Below are 16,071 nucleotides of genomic sequence, written 5' to 3'. Positions count from 1 at the left end.
CGACACGCACGCACGCGTGCACGCACGCAGGGGAGTGATCTGAGGATGACACAATCTTCAGACTTCATCTAGAAAAAGCAATCTGACTCTACAGTGGATTCTAGACACTGTGACTGTATTTGCATTAAAAGACCTTTTCAAATGCAAATGATAACCTGATTTAAGCAATAAAAAGCAATATTTCAGTTAATTGTAAAGCCAAGTGCTAAAACTGAGTTTTGATGCTAATCTTGGTGTTTAAGCAGGCATCTGCTCTTCTCTTGTGTCATCTCTTGGCTCTACTTTCATCTTACTGTTTTTACTTTGAGTGTGAGGGTCAAGTGGCTGTGCAGTAACATGCAGTTTTGATGGTATTGTCTTGGTAACCAAGGGAAACCAAAGAGCAGTTTCTCAGGTCCAGCAACTTCACATGTCCACTGGAGTCGTCATGGATCCATGCTTTAGAAAACTCCTTGAGAAATGACACATAAAAGGACATTTATTTAACCAGGGCACATCTGATGGCTGTAAAAACAACAACAACAACAAACAAACCCAACCAAACAACAGAACTGCTGTGTTTAAGTAGGAAAGTAGATACGCCCTAGATGCTCTAGGAATGCTTAAGAGTAGGTTAAAGGAGAAATGTGATGATTTGGACTAGGGAGTTTGCCAGCAGGGAGACGAAAGGTAATTAGCAAATTAACTCTGCTATTGTATATGAAATGAATTAATTTTAGCATTAACTCTGCTATTGTATATGAAATGAAAGTGTAAAAATCATAGACAATTAGCTCTTAAGTGTCTCATTTGGGCATTTTAAAGGATGGTGACATACTTTGTTTAGATAGAACATGGGAGGGGAAAAGATGAGAAAGACCCCAAAATTGAGTGTAGGATATGGTAAATTTGAGGTGCATTTAGTATATTCAGTGAAATATGTACTAAAAAGGTACAGGATGTTCATCTAAAGCCCAAAAGAGAGATGAATATAAAATGCATCTGCAGAAATGGTTATTGAAGGCATGATCTAGATCTGATCTATAGGGCAGTAAGCTAGGTTGGATCAGCTATGAAACATCTCAGTAAATAATGTAATAGTCAACATGTTATGCATTCTTATTTGTGTGATACCATTTTGGGCAGGCCTCAAGTGACTTACAGATGTGCATTGCCATGTTTAGATGAGACACTTAGAATTAGAAAGTATTAGTTAGTTTTGAAGGGGCAAAATTAAAAGACTGTACTTTGGGGAAGAAGTGATTCAGCTGAACATAAAAAGAACCATGCAGACTTGCTGCTATTTAACCTACCATTTGGCCTCCAATAGCAAGTGTTTGCTATTTTTTGTTTGTTTTGTTGGTTTGGCTTGGTTTTTAGCTTTTAGCTTGATGGCCATCTTATACCAATAGTTTGTCAAAAACCTTTGAACTTGTAGTATTCATTTATCTAGCACTGCTGTGGATTGAAATACTTCCTTGAAGTTTTTACTATTTTGTTACAAATTTTGTACTCCAGTGTTGAAACTTTGCAGTGCCTTTATATCACTGGCATAGTATATTTCCTAGACTGGCTGACATTCATCTTGGGCTGTGACCAGTTATTATCTTATTAAGTGGGAAAAAAAAACTAATGGGTGAAAAGATATTGTAATCATAAGGAATATTAATAACTACTAAGCAGTGAAATACAGATATCCTCTCTAATCTGAGAAAAGCAAAATATGGCATAAAGGTACAAACTCAGTTTTTAAACTTAGCATTATTGATTTTCAGAATTTTATAAATACAATTTTAGATGTTGTTAGCAGTGAATGGTTACATTTGGCTTCAGGTAAAAAGTAAGTCTCAAGTACCTGATCCAGTATGTTCTTATTCAGCCTGTCAAGACTTCGGTGATGTGTTACAAGAGTTAAAAGCTTATTTTCCCTCATACTCAAGTGAGCATGAGTATAAAGCTTTATTAATATTGAAAATCAGTAATGACTTTGTGTCTGCCTAGCTTCTTAACAGATTGACAAGTTAATAAATTAACTTCCTTATAAGAAGATATAGATTATAACCCAAGAAAAGGACTGTAAAACTCTTATCAGATAATAGTGCTAGAATATGATTTTTTTCTTTAAAGCCTTGTTCTCAGTTTATAGACTAAGCTGGCCTTGAACTCGTGATCTTCTTGCCTCTGCCTCCTAAACACTGGGTTTGTAGGAATATGCTAGCATGCCAAGTGTGAAACGGTTTTTGTTAAAACAATTGTTCAGATGGTGTTTGTTAGGTTATAATTTTTCTTAATTGGAAATTTGAGGCAAATTTGACTCTGGCCATATGCACTCCTCCTGATTGTATTGTGACATTGGTTCGAGTTACAGAGTGTGTGTGCCTCAGACATAAAGGTGCAACTGGTTGAGTTTGGAAACTGCAAACACTAACATCATCAAAGAGACAAATTTGAGGCTTTTTAAAAATACTTAACTCAATTTTAAAAACTACTGTTGATGAAACAGAATAATTAAGACTTGGCTACAGTGTTGTGTGTAATACAGGTCTGCGAGTGCTAAGCATTTGGTTATTTTTTGAGATGCTACTTCACTTAGTTGGAGTTTAAAGTTGGTCATAAATATTTACCTATTTGTTGATGCTCTTTGATATTTCATGTTATCTAAAAGTGTCTTCACATATAGATGTTAACAATTACTCTTCATCAGTCTTTGTGGCCATTTGGAAAGAGTTTGTAGAATTCTAGCAGATTCACTCTTAATGTTTGCTTTTAAACATACAGTCTCTGTAGATGAGTCATTTCCTAACACATCTGTCCATGTGCTCCAATTGATTGTACTGTGATGTATTAGGTTACAGTGTGTGCCTCAGACATATAGCTGTAATTGGTTGAGTTTGGAAACTACAAACACTACCATCAAATGGCTGTGTAGTTGGAAACGTCACCATACTAAGTTTCCCTTCCTGACAGAATGTCCAGATCTGGTAAGAAGGAACTCTTTACTAGTTAAACACAATGCTTCCATTAAATACATGCTAAGTATAAAATAACCATCAACATCCACCATTCTTGAGCTTGGTAAATTTATCAGTAGCTTTTTCCCGCCTAACAAAGTTCTGCATTCTCCATTGAAACATACCAGTGTACTTCAGGTTGTGCCGAATTGGTGTTTTCTGTATTCACAAACTGTATTATTGAGTCACTTTGATCACACTATCAAGTTCGTAGGTAAAAAACAAAACAAACAAACAAACAAAAAAAAACCTGGGCAATATTGGTAACACCTATTGACTTACAAGAAGCCAAGGAAAACTACTCAAAATCAGTTGCCTTGTCTTTGAATCAGTTATGGGTGACCATAGTGTCTTCACATCTTACTCACGCAAAGCTTAGGCACAAACAGGTTCGTTTTCTTTGGCTGTAGCAGTCAAATGCAATTAACTCCATCCCATCACTAGTAAGCAGCTTTCGTTGTTTAACTTACAAATGAGCCACTCAGGAAGCTCTTTGTCGTCCCTGTATGTGTATTCATTCATTCATTCGTTCATTCATTCTCTCTCTCTCTCTCTCTCTCTCTCTCTCTCTCTGTGTGTGTGTGTGTGTGTGTGTGTGTGTGTGTGTGTACACGCATGCTCATGGGAGTGGATAAATTCTGAGATGAAATACTCTGCTCTAGTTTCCTGATTGTCCTGGTTATTGCTTTCCTTGAAAACATTGTGATGAGTGCTTACTCTGGTAATATGGAAATATATTCTTTTAGTACTGCTAAAGGATCATTGCATAATGAACACAGCAGTGCTTTGCCATGTAATTGTATTACAATCCATATTCTACAGTGCCTTAAAAGTGCAATACTTAAAGATTACCTTTTTTTTTTTACATGATGAATATGCACTGGTAATAAAAAATAAATGTCTGTTTGACAATATGTGTGGCACTTGAAGTACTTTGAATTATAGTCATTACTGAGATTTATAGTGTTTTGAACAGCAGTGTGAAGCAATGAAAGTGCCACATATGGTCTCTGTCACAACTATTCAGTTCTGCTTTTGTGGCATGAAAGCAGCCATATACAATATGTAAATGAATGGGCAAGGCTGTGTTCCAATAAAATTTTATTTATGGACACTATAATTTGAATTTCATATAATTTTTATGTGTTTTGAGACATTCTTGTGATGTTTTTCAACCATTTAAGAATGTAAATATCATTCTTATCTCATGAGCTAACCAAATGCAGGAGATGGGCTCGATGGCCTTGCAGACCACATTCAAAGGATTTGGATGTTTGAGGAATTTTGTTTTATCTAATTGAAAGACATTACTTCCCCCCAAAATGACCATGTTTTACACAAAAGATGAAAGAATATTGGATGTGTTACCAAGAATTACAATATAAAGAACCGTTCCATGTTGGAGCTAAGAGAAGCAGACACGATAAGCCAGGCTCTTGAGTAAACTTAGATGGAGAGGCAGTGCATGATCTTGAAAAGAGAGTGGGCTTTGGGGTTAGACAAATGTAATTTATGGCCTTAGAAATCAAGCAGATGGCCTCTCCTGTTAAGCAAATGCCTCTAAGCCTCATTCCCAGTCATAGGTAAATGTAATTTGGATTCAAAGTTCTTTCAAGTTTTAAGACTGCCAGTTTGTTTGTTTATTAGCTTTAGTTTTCTGTGCATATTGGAAATGACAGCTCCTTTGTATCGTGATTCTGAAGATCACCAATGCTTACTATTATGTTCTTAATGCTGAGTTCACAGTGCTGTTGCTCTTTGGATCGAGAATAAAGTTTGCTATTTGTTAAGTGTTACTTGGATAAAGTCATCATGCCTATCTGCGTATTCTATTGCTCATTGGCATGTCATACTTCTCATTTAGTGACACTTAAAAATTATTAATTTTATACCTTGCTTAAATGGCAAGCAGAAAAGGCCCCAGGCAAAGCCCTGGGTAGACAACAGGAATCGTACTATAAGGCGCTGTCTACCCACTAAACCACTAAGGTGTCAGTGTTCTTTTGAAACAGAGGGGACCCTTCATACCTTGGGCACCAATATGTGCTGAAACTCAGACAAATGCGTGATTTCCTTGCCCTATTGTTATTATTCCGTCTATGCAGAGAAAACTAAAGCTAAAAAAGATTACTTTCTTGTTCCATGTTTATTCCTAAAGATTACCATTTCTATTTCTGACATGGATAAATGGTAAGATGCAATAGCACCTGAGCCCCCACAGACTCATAATTTGCCTGTCTGGCTGTACAGCATCTTTTCCTTCTAAAGAGATGGCTGTATTTCCTTCTGTCTTTTTTCTGTGTTCCAGTTGCCACTTGAAGGTCTCTCGTGGTGAATTTGTTGAGGTGGGTCTGGAGACTTCATTGTCTTGAAGTTTGGCACCTATGAAAATCTTTTCTTCTCATCCCTCACCTCACCCCTTAGGTGGAATATTGTTCATAATTTAAATAAAACCTATAGAAGAAAACAAAAGCCAAGTGTTAACATTTTCTCTGCCAATCCTTAGCCTTTTCTTTACATCTGGTGCTATGCATAGCTTATAAAATCCTGTATTAAATGCTTAGATAATTGGAAACTAAAAATCACATCACTTGTCATTAATTTGCCACATAGACCATTACTTTTTATTTTTGTATGTATTTTAAAATCTGAGCTTGGAGAGATGGATGTGTTTCTTTTTGCAAACACTCTTTTTTCCCCTTTTGGACTCATTCTTGAATTTTAGGATTGGAATCAGTTGTGCTTTTCACTGAGAATCATTTAAGTGTAAAGATGAGGCACTAGCATTGTCTCAGGAGCAAACACTTCATCAGTCAGTTCCTCTTACTGTGTGCGAGTGTGTGTGTGTGTGTGTGTGTGTGTGTGTTCCAGTAACTTTATCTTTTCCTTTCTGTATTCTCTGGGAGGCTGTAGTTTCAACATGGTCAGATTCCCAATTTTCTGGGAAATTAAAGGTTGGAGATATCTGGATTGGTGCAGTTTTCTTTCACTAACACATTTGGTAATTTGTGTTTTGGTGTTTTTTTTTTTTTTTTAAGAATACTTTGTGCTAGATAATGGCTTCTACTAAGTTTGATTTTCTTGGGTCTAGGATTTTGAAATATGTTTTCACAATACTGTCCCAGTTTTCTCTCCTCTCATTTGCTCAGATGCTGTGGTGTGCTCTGCCTTGGGGAATGTATTTTCCTGGTATGCTTGCTGGCTCCTTCCTCCTCAATGTGCATTCCAATCAGAAGCCAACTCTGATAGCACATTTCTGGCGCCACCAGCTCCCTACTTAACAACAACAACAATTAAAAGAATGGTTTTTTTTTTCACTATTGTGAGGACTTATTGTCACACTTTCTTGCTTAGTTTGCTTGAGCGAAGCCCTTGGTCCCCTCCAGCATGGCAGGGTCATAGCAGCTCTTGTGGTATTTTTAGCTAATATTCTCACCTCCATTTGCATTTGTTGTAGAAATCACTTTAAATGCCCCTTCACTCTTGTCAAGACTTCATGAGACTACATACATTCTAACTGTATCACTTTGGAACCATATGCTGACCTCTCTAGGCTTTGCTTTTTGTAATTAATATTGATAACATAATATTTCTCCCCCTGCAGTGTTCACACCTATATTTCAAATTTGGAAATGTGTATTTGCAAGCAGCAGTACAAACATTCATGAAGTATGCATAATTTCTGAAAGTTACGAAAACATTACTGCTACCCATACATTTCTAAATACAAAATTGACTAACATATTTTTTTACTTCTGTGTAGCTAGAGAATTTAAGTTTGTTTTCAAAACAGATAAAATTCAGTCTTTAGGTATAAAGGGTATGTTAGGGATCTTTAAGCATGCAGAAGTTTTGAACAGGAAGGCCCACAAACCAGCATTGTATTATGGCACCCAGTTAGGCCAGAGCTGGGAATGCCTCTGGGTCATCTGTATCAGGAGCAGAAGCACTTGACTTACCAGTCCTGCTGCCGTGGGTGGATATCTCCCATGTTCTCCATGTGTAATATTTGTTAAAGGTTAGTGTGATATCCTTGAATTGGTTTGAATGCTTTGCAGCACTTTCAAATAAAAATAAAACCAATGTAGTGAACAGATGAAAAGGGAGCAGCACAGCCTGAGCATAGATTCCTTCACAAAACCTTGAGGGGGCAGGGGTGGGGTCTGGTAGGGGTAGCACCATGGGGAGAGAGAGGTTCAAGAAGGATGCTCTGGTTTTAGGATCAGTGGAGCCAGCTGTGTGTTATTGAGGGGGAGGATCAGTGAGCCTAAGCCCAATACCAAGAGAGTGATGTGGAAGAAAGGAGGTCTGGGGTCAGGATAGGTGCCTGGGCTGGGTTTCCAAACTCAGGAGAAAAGGCTTCTTAGGCTCTGGAGACCTGTCTCTTAAGGGCGGGGTGGGGGGTGGGGAGGTGCTTCAGTGGCTGCCAGTCATGTATGAGGATCTAAAGGAAAGCAAACCCTAGGGAAGGCTGTCCACAATGTTATCTGCGACAGAACCATCAGGAGCATGGAGTTTATGCATTAAAATATCAAAGCACACATACAATTCAAGTGGTTTTGTTTTAATACTTGCCATTTTTAGCCTTCATTTCTTCCTTAGGCAGTATATAAAATTACCAACAGAAAGAGGATTGGATTATAATCTTCTGTTAAAAGGAAAAAATATTTCTCCTTCTGTTCTGAGAATCTACTTATATCTTTTTATATGAGAAGTGTTTCATAAGCCAATTATTCTTGTGTCGGGTCCTCAGCATTACAAGATGCATTATGCATCTAGCTGGCACTATGTGATGTTCCAAATTAATCATCCCATGTTCTTTCCAGCATCAGTGTGGTGATATGATCAGCCCAAGTTCAGTGCTAATGCAACTCTGTATTTCATTTCCAGATGTGTAGACTGTAGATCACTCTGTGTGTGTCTGTGTGTACGCATATGCACGCGTGTGTGCATGCATACATAAATACATGCTGTGCTACCATACATGTGGAAGTCAGAGAACAGCTTGTGGGAGTGTGTTCTCTCTACCAACCAAGTGGATTCTAGTGACTAAACTCAGATTTCAAGACGTGATTTCATCCATTGTCTCACAGGCCCAAATTTTTTTTTATGGAACAATTAATAATAAACAATGAAATTATAATAATATACAATATAAAAATAATAAACAAAAATTCCTGTTGACCCATCATGACAAGTATATGGATTTAAATTTTTATAGCCAGTCATATTTACTAGCTTAGACACAGATGAAAGTTACTATTTGTATATTTGTCTATATGGTAATGCCATAGGGAAGCTTCCCTGGGGAAAAGTCTGGCTTTATGTGATTTTTTTTTCTTTTTGTTTCTGTAATGTGTGTATAGTGAATTAGAGGTGTGATGTTAAATAGAAAATATAGTTTAAGGCCAAAAAGAAAGGTCAGATCAGTGACATCTCTTCATTGCTGATCTGAAGAGTGCCTCCCTTGAGACATTTTAAGTTAGAAGATACTATTCTCTATGAACAATTGGAATAGGCAAACTTATATGTGCTTCCTAACCCTTTGACCTATGTATTAGTGAGCACATTATTACTATCTAGCCATCTGTGACAGTCAAAAGTTACTCGTCATTACCAATTGGAAGAGATCTAGAATCACCCAGAGGGCAAATATCCGGGCATACCTCGGGGTATGCCTTGAAAGATGATCTAGATTACATTAAGTGAGGTTGAGCACTTAACTGTTGACAGCACCTTTCCTTGGGGGGGGGGGGTCCAGCTGAATAAAAAGGAGGAAATGAGCCAAGCACTGGCATTCACTGCCCTCTGCTTCCTGGTTGTGAAGACAACATGACCAATTTCTTCGGTCTTGAGTCAGACCATGAACCAAATAAGCCTTCCTCTCTTAACTTGCTTTGGTCAGGTGCTTGCATGTTTTGTTTTTATGGCAGCAATGAGGTAAGACACTCTCCTTTGAGATCACACCTAACAACTATTTATTTTGGTTTTTCAAGACAGGATTTTTCTTTTAACCTAGACGGTCTTGGAACTTTCTCTGTAGACCAGGCTGGCCTCAAACTCAGAGATCTGCCTGCCTTTGCCTCCTGAATGCTGGAATTAAAGGCATGTGCTACCACTACCCAGCTCAAATGTTTATCTTTTAAACTATTTTAAATTGTACAGTTCAATGGCATTAAATGGATTTACAGTGTTGTAGGATTAACACTGCTCTCTAATTCCAGAACATTTTTTATCAACTTCCTCAAACTGCCTATTCAACAGTGATTCCCATTTTACTCCTTTGACTCCCACTCCTGACAAAAGTATTTCAATCTCAGTTATTTGCTTTTTCTGGACATTGCTTGTACAGATGCCCATGTAGCATATGACTATTGGGCCTCACCCTTTACAATTAGAATGTATTCAAGGTTCATTCATCATAAACATGATGTCATTTTATGCCTGAAAAACATTCTGATTTATAAATATGCCACATTTTGTTTATTCATGTATTGATTGAAGTGGACATGGTTTGCTTCCATCCGTTGCCTCTTCTCCATGCTGCTAATGTTTGTGTACTAGTTTTTACTCTGCATATACTTTTAATTCTCTGAAAGGGGGCTTGCCAAGATAGGTGATTTCTCTTGTTTTTGTTTTGTTGTTGTTGTTTGTTTTTAATTGTGGAACTTTCAACATTTTCCATAACAGTAACAACTATTTTATATTCTCAAGCACAACATAGGAAGGTTCTAATTTGTCTGTGTTGTTTTTAATATTTAATTTATATATTAATTTAAAAGTTCTTTTCAGACATGATTTCTACCCATAGCCTAGGCTGGCATGATACTTAACTGTATAACCCAGTCTAGCCTTGAACTCATGGCAGCCTCCCTGCCTTAGCCTTCTGAGTGCTAGAAATATAGACATGAGCCACCATACTTGGCTTTAAAATATTTATTCATTTATTTATTTATTTATTTATTTATAGAAACCTTCGTGTGTATGAAATGGTATCTCGCTTTAGTTTGTATTCCTATAATGACTGATGATATTGAATATCTTTTCATCTGTTAATTGGTTATTTGTCTGTTTGAGTTCTTTGAATGTTTTGAAATTGTTTGTCTTTTTGTTAATAAGTTGAATTGATTTTTTAATTTGGGATTTTATACCCTTCTCCATTATATGATTTGCCAATTTTTAAAATCATTGGTGGATTTTCTCTTTTTTAAGTTTTATTTTATTTTAAATTATTTGTATATGTATGTGCACCAGAATGCAGGTACCCACAGAGGCCAGAAGAGAGGGTGTTGAATCTCCTGGTACTGGAGTTACCAGGCAGCTCTGAGCTACCTAAGAGCTACTTGGCTGAACCTATCAAATAGCTCTAGTAGTGTGTGCATTCTTTAGGATATATATATTAGATGCCTTGTTTTTCATGATTAGGATCATAAATTTCTTATTTGTTCAAATGGTATGTTACATTGATTTAATATCATACCCATCTTGACACAGAATCTTTTAATATGCTCTTGAGGATTAGTTTGCAAGTGTTTTGTTCATGTTTTTGGATTCATAAAAATATTAATCTGTGATTTACTCGGGGCTCTTTTTTTCTGGTGTTATCAGAATCGTACTGACCTCAAAATGAGTTAGTAAGCATTATTTGTTTTGAAAGATTTGAGAAAGTTGGTATTCATTTGAATCCATCTGGTCCAGGGCTTTTGTTGTTTGCTTTTTTAGTGGGATATGTGTAGGGATATGTTTTTTTTCTCTTCATTAATGATTTACTCATATTACTTATAGGTGTGTCACTCCATTGGGAGAAAAAACTATTTTTACCCTCTCAGAAGCTATCAATTAAAAATTTGAAATATACTCGCTATATAAGACTACCCTTCTTCTAACGCGCACCCTGTGTGGCAGAAAGGAAAGAGATCCTTGAATACGCTCAAGGGGGTGGCATTATCCTTAGACTACTTTCTGCAGATAAGGGGCATTACATTCCGTGGGGCAAGTTTGATCTTCACCATCAGGGTATCTAGTTTCTTCTTCTTGTTTCTTCTTTACGCATGACTACTCAAACCACAACCAACCCCCTGAAGGAACAACAACAACCAACAGCCAACTAACAATGCAAACACTTCTCTGGGCCCGAGCATTTATTTATTTATATATGCTCTGAAAAGTCTCCAAAATTCCAAACATCAAAAAGTAGCAAAACTATCTCCAGCTGGCAAAAGCCACACCTCTGCTAGAGCACCGGGCAAATTGTAGTCAGTTGCTGTGAAGCAGCCCCATATACCCATACCTGAGATTAAAACTAAAACATATTCTTATACCATTTCTGTGACTTTTAAAAAAAGAAAAATCTCAGTTTTCTCAGCACAGGTATACAGGACTCTTTTGGCCAATGACTACAAAAGGTATAGCATTCCTGATATTGAGGATATTTTCATTGGAACATATGTCTAGTTGAGGCATTTTATCCCCTGATAAATGGTAGCTCCATTTAAACTATATACCCATAATATATGTAATATATATATACATATATATAACTTCATTATAGAAGTTTATATATATATATATATTAGAATGTTACATATATACATATATGGAAATATCTATTTATTGACATGTAGAACTATTCCTGCACTTCTGGAATGAAGATAACTCAATGGTGGATGATACGTTCTTTAATTTGGTTTGCAAGTATCTTATTGAGAATTTTTGCATCTGTGTTCATAAAGGCTATTGACCGATGATTTGTTTGTTTTGTTTTTTGAGACAGGGTTTCTTTGTGTAGCTTTAGCTGTCCCGGACTCACTTTGTAGACCAGGCTGGCCTCCAGCTCATAGCGATCCAGCCTGCCTCTGTCTCTGCCTTCCCCGAGTACTGGGATTACAGGCTTGTGCCACCAAGCCCAGTTTAAGAGGGATTGGTTGGTTGTTTTGGTCTTTCGAGGCAGTGTTTCTCTATGTAGCCTTGGCTGTCCTAGAATTTGCTCTACAGACTGGCCTCTAACTCAGAGATCTGCCTGCCTCTGCCTCCAACTGATGGGATTAAAGGTGTATGCCACTCCTTCCTTTGATGTATGATTTTATTTTTTTATTTTGTTTTATTTTATTTTTTTTATTAGTCTTTGTGTGATTTTTGGTATCAGTAATAGTGACTTTGAAAAAGTCACTTTTGCAAAAATTCTTTGCAAAAAGAATTTGAAATGTCCATTTACTTTCTATTTTGAGGAATGATATGAAGAGCATTGACATTAATTCTTTGAAAGTTTGGTAGGATTCTATGGTAAATCTCTTTGTCCCTGGGCTTTTTTTTTTTTTTTTAAAGTTGGGAGACTTTTAATTACTTGCTTCTATTTCACTGGAGGTTGTGGATCTGCTTAGATTGTTTATTCTTCTTGATTTAACTTTGGTATGGACATATATTGATAAATTCATCCATTTCTTTTAGGCTTCTTTTTCTAAAAAACTATTTTGTAGTGTCCTTTTCTATCTCCTCAGAGTAGTTTTGAGTTGAAGTCTATTTTGTCAATTATAAACAGCTATGCCTGCTTGGTTTTTGGCTCTCTTTGCTTGGAATGCCTTTTCCCATCCTTTTACCTTGAGATGAGATCTGCACTTACCATAGAATTGTGCGTTTTGGAGACTGTAAAAAGATGGATTCCATTTCCAAGGTTACTCTGGTAGTCTGTGTGTTTATTAGAGGAATTGATATATTAACATTGGAAATATTAATGAAAGTACTAATTAATTCTTGGTATTTTGCTGTGGTGTTTTTGTGTTAGACCTTTGATTGACTGATTATCCCTTGTATTCTCTTGGCTGTATGTAACTTTCTCTTTAGGCTGAATTTTTTCTTCTAGTGTCCTCTGTGGAGTTAAATTGGTGGACATCTCCACTTCACCATGCAAACAAATAGCTTACACTAACACCTCCAAATGACCAGGACAAATGCTTTGTGATGCCAGAGCTGTACTTGAGTTGGTCATTTTAGGAATTCTAGCTCTCTCACTATCCAAAATTGTCACAGATAAATGCCAGAAGTCTGAAAAAAAGTCCTTCTGAATAACTTCTATTTGCCTTCATAGTCGCGGTGCTTGGATATATTAGGTAAGCCTGAGAGAATAGTGACTCTATTCATCTGCTTAAAAAAAAAATCTTTATGAGGAGGCCAAGACGATGTCTTGGTGAGTAATGCAATTGTTATTCAAGTGTGAGAACCTGAGTTCAAATTCCCAGCACCCAAATAAATGCCCATCTATAATTGTGGCACTCATGATGGGGAGACAGGGCATCCCTGAGGTATGCTTGTTATCTACATTGGCTGAAAGGGCAAGCTCTGGGTCCAGTGGAAAACGCTGCCTCAAATTATAAGGCGGAGAGCCATTGAGGAAGACACTCAATGTCAGTCAGCCTCTGGCCTCCATATGTATACATGCACATGTAAACTCCCCACACATGCAAATACTAACACCACACACACACACACACACACACACACACACACACACACACACGCTGTATAAGTTTGATGGCTCTTTTTAAATGTAACAAAAATTTAACATTCATTTTATTTTTACCAAATGCATCTAATTAAATAATCTAAATAAAAATGGTGTTTGTGTAGTAATCCTTCAACAACATCATATGATAGCAAGATGTGACAGTTTCAACTTTGCTTCAGAGTGCTCATAAGGTAAGTTTTGTAAAGCTGTTAAAGAGATTATTGTAACTCTTGATATTTAATTTAAACCTTTATTTGAAGTGGAATCCTTGAGTTCTGCTTTTGATATGGCTGAATGAACCCTGGAAAAACAAAGCAAACAAACAAAAACCAAAACAAGCGTAGCTAGATAAGGGCATACATAAGCCTCAAACAAAGGGTAAGTCAGGCTGCCATAGTGACAAGAGACTGGAGTCTCCCCTGCCCATAGGACAAGCCCACACCTCTCACAAGCCTCACATCCAGTGGTGGGTCTTACTGAGAAAGACTGCTCTGGAAAGATGGGTCAACATATGCAAATAAATAATGTAAGTGCTTCAGGATGATAGGGAACCCAAAACACCAATAACATTTTCTGTATTCTTTGAAAAATTCACACACACACACACACCTTCATAAGTAATGCATTTGGATCATATTTACCATCTCCCTCCAACTCACCCACCTGAAACACTTCCCCAGCATGTCCTCCTCTCACCTTCCTTTTTTTCAATAATCAACAGAGGCCAGCTAATGCTGCCCATGTGTGCATGGTTATGGGTCATCTACTAGAGCATGGACAACTTAGCAAATGGCTATATTTCCAAAGGAAAAGAACTCTCCTTCCCTCAGGAGCCACTGACTGCCAGAAGTACCCATATCTCTCTCTCTCTCTCTCTCTCTCTCTCTCTCTCTCTCTCTCTCTCTCTCTCTCTCTCTCTCTCTCTCTCTCTCTCTCTGTGTGTGTGTGTGTGTCGTAACTAGGGCTGGGCACTCACATTCATTTTTTTTCAGTACTTTGACCAGCCAAGAGTCTCTATAGTTAATAAACTGACTAATGCAGAAAGAAGTTTCTCTGACCAAGGTTGAGACTGGCACAAACCTATGAAAAATCAATGCCTTTTATGTACATCAATAGCAAACTTGCTGAAAAAGAAATCAGGAAAAAATTACATTTTAATTTTTTTAAATAACAAGAAATAAACCTAAGCAAAGAGGTGAAAAAGACAGATGAAAATATTAAATCACTTAACAAAGATATTGAATAAGACACTAGAAAATAGGAATGGAAGAAGAATTTATGGATAAGCAGATCTAATATTGTGAAAACAACTGCATGACAGAAAATCTAGAGAGCAGTATAATTCTTCTCAAAATTCCAGTGAAATTCTTTATAGACCTAGAGAAAAATCCTAAAATTCACATGGAAACAAAAATCCCAGCTAGCAAATGTATTCCTAAGCAGAAAGAGCAATGGTTGCAGCATCACAACACACAATCTCAAATATTACCATAAAGCCATAGTAACAAAAACAGGACCAGTTTATATGAAAACAGGCTCATTAGAAAAACTGCCTATACATCTCTACCTACCTACTCTTTGACAAAGGTATCCAAAGCACAGTGGTGATAAGCCTCTTCATCAAATAGCATTGGGGAATCTAGATATCCACATACACAGAGAAAAACCATAGATAAAGCATTCCCAATACACAGGCACAAAGATTTTCTGAAAAGGACTCAGCATGGAAAGTAGACCCAGGAATTGACAAATGAGATCTCATCATATTAAGATGCTTTTGGACAACAAAAGAAACAAGTGAAGACAGTAAACAATAGGAGAAAATCTTTGCCAGCTACACAGTAAGCAGGGGATTAGTACCTAAAATCTATAAAGAACTCTAATAATTACATAAGTAAAATGTAATTATTTGTTTAATAAGTAGGCATATAAATCGAATAGATAATTCTCAGAGGAAGGTGAATGTATTCTTGAATGCTTGAAAAAGTACTCAACATCCTTAGCCATCAGAAAAACATAGGTTAAAGTGTTATGAGTGGAGAGATAGCTCAGAACTTAAGAGCACTGGCTGCTCTTCCAGACAACCCAGATTCCATTCCCAGTACTCACATACTAGCACATAACTGTTATTCCAGCTTAAGGACCTGATGTCTTCTGGCCTCTGATGGCCAGGCATGCATGTGGTACACAGACATGCATGTGGACAAGACACTCCCCGCCACTCCCCTCTTTTCCCCTCTCCCTCCAAGACAGGAAAATAGAAAAGGGTCCTTAAGCAAGGACAGAAAGCAGGAAGGTATAAGGAAGGGAGTGAAATGGATACTATATTCTATATCTATTCTATATCATAAAAGACAAGTGTCATAATTAATGTCATTTTTATGTATGCTACCAAAATTTAACAACAAAAAGAAACCAAAAAATATGTTTGCATCTCAGAGCCTAGTATAGGGATGATATCAATAAACTATTGTCTGTTCTATTTTATTGGAGAAGCTTAATGAAAAAGAATGTTTTTTCAATTTATATGGGGAGCAGATAAAATTGGATTTTGTTAGAAAAGAGAAAAGAGAAAGAGAA

General features: G+C 36.9%; 1 protein-coding gene across 2 annotated transcripts in view; it reads left to right on the top strand.

Annotated features, from left to right (window-relative positions):
- CSNK1G3 (casein kinase 1 gamma 3) overlaps nucleotides 1-16,071 on the top strand; it is a 169,605-nt gene that overhangs the window by 87,884 nt on the left and 65,650 nt on the right. The gene's annotated exons all lie outside the window — the stretch shown is intronic.

The sequence above is a fragment of the Acomys minous genome (genome assembly GCF_964271855.1).
Source record: "Acomys minous genome assembly, chromosome: 4".
Classification (NCBI taxonomy): domain Eukaryota; kingdom Metazoa; phylum Chordata; class Mammalia; order Rodentia; family Muridae; genus Acomys; species Acomys minous.
This window is presented reverse-complemented; position numbering and strand designations above follow the sequence as displayed.